The following is a 7,280-nucleotide window of genomic DNA, read 5'->3' on the forward strand; positions in this document are numbered from 1 at the left end:
CACCCCAGCCTCGCCTGCCCGCGGCGCTCCTGGAGCAGGCGCGGGGCCTGCAGGGCTGGAGAGAGGCAAGGTGGGAGAAACAACCCTGCTCCCCTCTCCCTTCCAGCACCCCGAGCTACCCCGTAGGTCAGACCCTGCGCCTGCCAGACGCAGGCCTGGTTGATGTGCCTCAAGATCACGGGGGGTAGGCCCGTCGCTAGACCAGAAGCCTCCTTTAACAAGTCATTGCTGCCCGTGGCACCGAGTCATCAGCTGCTGTGTCCCCAGTAGCCTCCCTTAATAAGGGCGTCTCTGCAGCCCCTGAGGCCAGGGGGATGCTTCCTCCGCTTGGCCTCCACCTGGGCCTCCTGGCTCTGACTTCCTAAGCCATAGCCCAGCGGTTTGCAAGCTTTTTTGTACTAGGACCCATTTGGAAGCAACGATGGCCAGTCCCGACCCACTACCCCCTGCCCACAGACCCCCTTAATAAGGGAGGCTAATGGGGACGCACCAGCTGATGATTTGACACAAATAAAAAGAAAACAGGAAAAGGAGTGAGGTCATAGGTTAAGAACAAGGGATTCAGAAGGGGACACCGAGCAGAGCGCACCGGCCAGCGCCCACTGGCCCCTGAATGAGTCAAGGGAGCCTGTGGATGCCAACCAGTGAAACACTTCCAGGACATGTGAGTGCAGGAGTGACAGGAAGACAGACCCACATTTGCCCATGTTTGCCCCAGCCAGAGCCTCCTTCCTGGTCTTATAGATGGCCAGCTAGGCTAGAGCCGGGAGGAGGTTGACCAGGAGGTCCTGGGGCTGTGGATGGGAAGTACATAACAAAAAGGTGCAGGGCTAAGTGACACAGGCCTGTTTGCTGCCTTATGGGATCGTGGACCTAGATAACTAGGTCCACCAAGTTAACTATTAGCCTCCTTTAACCAGGGAGGTTACTGAGAAGGCAGCAACTGGTTGCTTGGGACAAATGATAGCAAAACAGGGATGGGAGTGATGGTCAAAGGTTAATAACTAGTGTGCGAAGGGGGGACACCGAGCAGAGCACACCAGACAGCACCCACTGGCCCTCAAACGAGTCCAAGGAGCCAGTGGACACTGCCGAGTGATACTCTGCCCAGAGACAGGATTGTATATAGGAAAGAAGAACAGCCCAGGCCCGCAGTCCCTGGGGACCCTCCTGGCCACAGCCTCCTTCATGGTCAGATATACAACCAGGTTAACCAGGGGCAGAAGGAGGTTAACCCAAAGGTCCTAGGACTTGGTGGGGCCACAGATGAGAAGCGCGTAACAAAAAAGTTGCGGGGCTATGTAACACCGGACTTTTGACACGTCAAGGAGAGTCACAGTGCCAGGCCCTCCAAGGAAACTATTAGCCCCCTTTAGTACCGGGGGCTACTAATGATGTGTTACTGAGTACTTGGGACAAATAATAATGAAAACAGGGATAGAAGTTGAGGTCATAGGTTAACAACTAGTGTGCCAAGGTAGGGACACTGAGCAGAGCACATTGGACAGCATGCACTGGCCCTCAACTCCTGAAAAAAATCATGCTTTTTCTACTTAGCCTAAGTGGGGAATTTAGTGCCTTATCTTATGGTAAGGTGCAACTTGTCAAATTTCCACAGCTGTGAAATAAGAATACTGCTGCCTACCTCACAGAAACAATAACAAAAGCTTTAAGTGTTGTAGTTAGTGTTTCTGAAATATTATACAAGTCCTTAATCTCACTAGAATGTAAACCATCTTTCAGGGCTTGAATGCAGCAGCCATCTCAGAACCCTCCGCTTGTTTGGACAGATGTCCCTTTCAAAACTTTTGCTTGCTGGCAAGTAGGTGCAGATTCCAGCAAGCAGCTGAGCTTCACTTCTGCAGCAAAAGGCTGAGAGTATGCTCATTTTATACAGTAAGAATCTTAGCCAGGAGGACAGGAGCAACAAATTAACAATAAGAGAGGAGATAAAAGCAAAAATCAATGTTGAGATATTTTCTTAAAATATTACCTACTTAGCTAATATTAATGGACTAATATTGTGTAGGCATCAATATAGTAGTATGTATGGAGAAGAGATCTGGAGACAGAAAGGGATCCATATGAATCAGTTAAGGAAAGACTCTGCATGAAGAATGACACATCATGAAAGAAAGCACTGAGGTAACCACAGAATCAAAGCTGGCACGAATGGCAAGAAATAAAGGATAACACAATAAAAAAGAAAGTTCATTAACCTATTTCTCCAATCCTCAGGCCGGCCCTGTGATTTATGTTTTGATTGTGGTGAACATTATCCTTTTCATCTGGGGGAGCAACAATATTTTTTGCCAGTCCCATCCAAAAATGCCAAGGCTGGCTCTGCTATGGCCCCCACAAAAAAAAAAACACATCATTCAGAATTTGATGATGTTTTAGCACATGCCCATCCTAGCATGATGACTACTTAGCATTTACATAGCCCCTTCCATTAATTGATCTCAAAGCCACTTACCAAGAAGAAGAGCATCATTGTCCGAGTTTTGTTTGTAAGGTACTGAGACACAGAAAAATTAAGCTATTTGTCCAAGGTTATGCAAGGCTGTAGTGAAGCTGGGAATTGAACCTATTGCCCAACTTCTATTCCAATTCCTTAATACCATCCTTCCTCACAGATATATATAAGGCATGGGCACAAGAACAGGTTATCTCAAGGTAAGGGTGGAGAGGGGGGAAACTTTATTGCTCTAGGGTAACTGCCTGTCCTCGTGTTTCTACTCCACAGTATATGAAAGCTAAACTGTAGTAGTTTAGCCCTCAATAAAACATACACATTTACAGAAAATACAGTTCAATTATATAAATATAGTATATGGCCAAATCTGGAAGACTGGTACTGGTCATCATATCTGACAAAGAATATCACAAAACTAGAGACAGCTCCTAGTAGGGCAATAAGAATGATTAAGGGGAAAAAAATCACATATGAAAAGAGAATGAGAAAAACAGTTTACCCTTAAACAGAGATGAATAAGAAAGAGTATGAAAAAAATAGATAATGGTAAATAGTATAGAGAAGTACAGTAGATCAGAACAGTAGAGTAGAAGTTTTTGTTCTTATTTTATAAAAATAGTCATTCAGTGCTGTTAAAATGTGACAGTTTACAAACTGGTAACAGGAAATATGTTTTCACAGAAAGAAGATGGCATTTAATGCCATAGAATGTGGCTGAGGTCAAGAACTTGGCAGGATTAAAAAACAGACTGGATGTTTATATAACAAAAGTCAAGGTCATAATAAAGATGGAAAATTACTGAACAGTTATTAAATCTCATATCTCAGGGTCGAAGTCAACTTCTATCAAAAATCAAGTAAGACCTAGTAGGGGAGCAAACTCTCTCTCGTCTACCTACTGCATCTTCCTCTGGGGTATCTGGCAGTGGCCACTGTCTGACAAAAGATACTGGACTAAATAGATCTCAGGTCTGATCCAGCATAGTAGTGCCTGTAGGAGTTCCGGTTAGTATAACTGAAGGTGCTGAAAATGAGCTTGGGAGAAACAGGCCTCATGACTGCAGGATGACCTGATACAAAAAAAAATTAACACGCACTAATGAGCCAAAAAACACTGATTCAAAAGAGACAGTAAGAAAACAGCAGCTGAGAAACTCAAGGACAAATGTAAAAAGTAAGAACTCACTAATGAGGCAGAGATAACAAGAACTGAAGTGTAGGTGTGTAAACTTTGCAAAAGGCATGTAGAGATGAACATCGTGACGGAGAGAGAGAGAAGAACTGGTACAAGACAAGGGGCACTCATATGAAAACAGGCTGCAAGACCTGTCTCGTGTACTGTGTTGCTGCTACCTGTCAAGGGCAAGCTACACTAAGTTGGACTGACTATTAATCAGACCAACTGATGTACTGCCCAAGGACAAAAAACCTTTCTGAGCTTTCGCCAATGAACATGGATTTGAGCTGTTTTTTCTGCATCACTTTTGGAATCTGGAAGACTGCTTGCTAGCGTCCAGATCCCATGACATGCATACCCCAGTCACCTATATATGAAAAGTGACAGCAGCAAGATACCACCCCTGAAAAGAACTCTCTGGGTGCGTCTACACATGCAATTAATGCACCTGAATTTTCTGTGCAGAAAACTCAGGCTCATTAAAGTGCTCCCTGGTGCACATCTACATGTTTGCCCCCATCAGGAGCAAATTGAGCCAATCCAGGGCTGCTCCTGCCCTGCTCTGCCACCCTGCAGCCGCCAGGGGGAGCTCCAGGCTTCCCTGGGTGCCAGCCCTGGGATGGCAAGGGACATGGAGGCTTAGCTCCAAGCTCCAGAGGGAAGCTGTCCTGGCTTAGTGGGCAGCTCCATCCCAGCTGGGGAGAGATCATGAGATCCATCACAATCTCCACATGGGTGAGGCAGCATCCCACCCAGCAGACAACTCTCCCCGCCCTCTGCAGCTCGCTATTGCCTAGGCTGATCAGAAGCAATTTGCTCCCAGTCGGCGTCTATATGTGCCGTAGATAAGGTACTAGAAAACAACTACAGGTACCAGAAAACAGCACATTAGGCTAATATACTGCACAGTAATTGTTGTGCATGTGTAGACAAGGGACACCTTACTGTGCATTAGATTAGTCTAATGTGTAGACCCACCCTTGGGTAGATACACCCTCCATGTCTCAGAACAACAGTGCCTAGAAAAGTTGGCCACACCTTCACTCATACTTGAAAGCCCTAATTTTATCATGAAGATTAAGTTTGCACAGATATGTTTCCAGTGCACCTATCCATTACTATGGTCTGCAGAACTGTGTATATACATATATATAAGAACAACAGGTATTCTAATGAAGGATCTCAGGATTTGTGATGGTCTCAGTAGAAGAAGTATAAGAGTGTACATAAATTCATTCACAAACATGAAAATATTCCTCTGAACATTTGAGCTGTTTGAATTGGTAGAAGTATTTGTCATAGTTTAATAGTCTTAAATGTTTAAAAATAAAAAGTACACAGGGTATTTAGATTTTCAAGGTGAAATCCTGGGGCAGATGTCATGGAGAACAGGGTTTTAAAGAGGGTACAGTTTCAGTGGAGGGGAGGAGACATTGTTAGATACGCAGGAAGGAAAAAAGGAAAAGGTTCTTTTTACTAGCTCCTATATTTTCTATGCTTTCCATTTGGGTTTGGGGTTTTGTTTTGTTTTTTCCCCTATTTTCTTCATCTTTTTCTCCTCTGCTCCTACTTCCTCCTTTCCTAGCTCTCACACACTTAGGCCCCAGGCAGACATTGAAGTAAATGTGTGAATGGGATCTGATGCAGGTTCCCAACCATCACACTTCCTGCCATGTCATACGTGCATGACAGAGGGCATGCTTGTGCGATCCCACATCAGATCCCACCACACCTGCACCAGCAAGTAGCAAGCTTGGCTCCCTACACTCCCACAGCTGGGAGCTTTGATCACCTGAAGCACAGTCCCAGCCTCTGGAGAGGACACACAGGAGTCCTGAAAGGCTCCAGTGTGCTCCAGAAGCTAAGCACTGGCCACACATTCAATTAAGGCAGGATGGGAACTAGCCACAAATTTATTGCACATATTTTGTATAATAACTTTGTTTATGATTCCTCATTTTATCATGCCATTAATTGAATGAACCTATGGCTGGGTCACTACTTAAGTCACGATTAACCAGCTAATTGCATCTTCGGTGTAAAGTCTGTCAGGGGCCTTAGATTGTCCTCCCACTCTGCCACATTTAACTTTGTGCTCCCCACCCTTTGGTTCTTGCATGCCTTCAATATCCTGCCATAACCTGGTGCTTGCTTCTGGAGTGGGGTAGGTGAGCAGAAGCAGGGTTGCTGAACCTCACTAGCCACTTTCATGAGGCAGTGCAGCCAAGAAATGTTCACCTTCAATGCAGTGCCCAGTCTTAGACTTCACTTGAACCTGATTTTGAAGGTATGTCAATAGTGCTATGCAGAGATACCAAAGCTGGCTCTGAATGAAAGTGTGGAGCTGAAAGAACAGTCCTCACTAGAAGATGCCTGAAGGGTTTTGTGGTAGCATTTATTGTATAACAAGGGTTATACATACACAAGGGTATAAAATATACAAGGGTAAATAAGAAAAGTCCATGAGTATGCATAAACATTCAATCAGCCTTCTGTCAGTTTTCAGCAGCTCAGTTTGGACTGGACTCTTACTCAGTCTCCTGAGTTACTATAAAAACCAGGAAAAGACACTTACATATAAAAAGTAACACTTTTATGTCATGAAGCAGCTGTGTCATGAGAATGCCATATCATCTTGCTGTAAAGAATATTGCATATATAAAAAGTTAATTAATTTTAATGCTTAATTAGTTTCAAACATCAAGCTGATGAGCAAGACATTTCTATTAGATTTAAAAGAAAATTTTGGTAGGTTAAATTAAGTACATGCATCATCATTGCAGAATGAGGTTGGCTGAAATATGGTCAATTTTTATTACAATTTTGGTTACTTTTTTAGGGCTGTGGTATATAAGGCTCACATTACTTTTCGATTCCCTTCACCAGGGGAAAAACAATGTCTTATACACAAGAAAATACAGTATTTCTGTTTTGTCATCCTTGTGAGATAAGTCTCCTGCAAATAATTTTTATGACTGGGATAAAGAATAATAGATCTACAAACAGCAGCTTAGAATGGTGTCGACGAGGAGTGCTACTAGGGCCTCTGCCCAGAGGGACATGGCTAACCGGGGCTGGTCTGAGGCCTCCACCCAGACCGAGCCCATGGGGGAGCTGATGTCCCCCTACCTCCTAGCCTGCGGGGGATTCCCAGCAGGGCCAGGGGGGAAGAGATTGGGGGCCCCCACACCTGCCCGGCAGGTGCCCGTCTTAGGGATCTGGAGGCACAGGTGAGGGAGCTCTGGGAGGAGGTTAGCAGGCTGAGGGGTATCAGGGAGGCGGAGGATGAAATTGATGGCTATTTCCTTTCCCTTCAGGACCAGGCACCAACGGAAGAAGCAGCCTGGAGAATGCCCTCCACAGCAGAGTGGCAGACGGTCACATCCAGGACCGGAGCTGCTCGCAGCAAACAGGTACCAGTTCCTCCAGTCCAACTGGAGAACAGGTACGAGGCCCTGGCAACCCTGCAGGAGATGGAAGGGGAGGAGGAAACCCTTGAGCAGGAAGAAACACCACATTCTTCACGCTCCAAACAGGTCAAGAGATCCAAGCAGACCCAGAGGAGGAGGCGACGAGTGCTCGTCATAGGCGACTCCATCCTGAGAGGTACGGAAGGGCCCATCTGTC

The 7,280-nt window shown here is 45.5% G+C and overlaps 1 protein-coding gene across 3 annotated transcripts in view; it reads right to left on the bottom strand.

Moving 5' to 3' along the window:
* Positions 1-7,280, bottom strand: part of TUB (tubby bipartite transcription factor) — a 320,112-nt gene that overhangs the window by 126,645 nt on the left and 186,187 nt on the right. The window lies entirely within an intron of this gene.

Source organism: Alligator sinensis, unplaced genomic scaffold (genome assembly GCF_000455745.1).
Source record: "Alligator sinensis unplaced genomic scaffold, ASM45574v1 scaffold502_1, whole genome shotgun sequence".
NCBI lineage: Eukaryota > Metazoa > Chordata > Crocodylia > Alligatoridae > Alligator > Alligator sinensis.